A 209-nucleotide genomic window follows, 5' to 3' on the forward strand; every position below is an offset into this window, starting at 1 on the left:
ACTCCCCGAAGCCCTCCGGAAAATAAAGCGTAGTGGGCCAGGGTGGTGGGAGTGGTGGCAGCCTCAGCATCCCGGGCAAACTGCGCCGGGAGGCAGCAGCTGGAGAGAGCGCCGACGGCTCTTCAGCGCACCACCCGGGAGGAAAGCCCAGCCAGTGCAGCCGGGGGCTGGGAGGAGAGCGCCCCCGGCCCCCAGCCTGGGAGCCGAGA

The sequence above is a fragment of the Myotis brandtii genome, unplaced genomic scaffold (genome assembly GCF_000412655.1).
Source record: "Myotis brandtii unplaced genomic scaffold, ASM41265v1 scaffold182, whole genome shotgun sequence".
Classification (NCBI taxonomy): domain Eukaryota; kingdom Metazoa; phylum Chordata; class Mammalia; order Chiroptera; family Vespertilionidae; genus Myotis; species Myotis brandtii.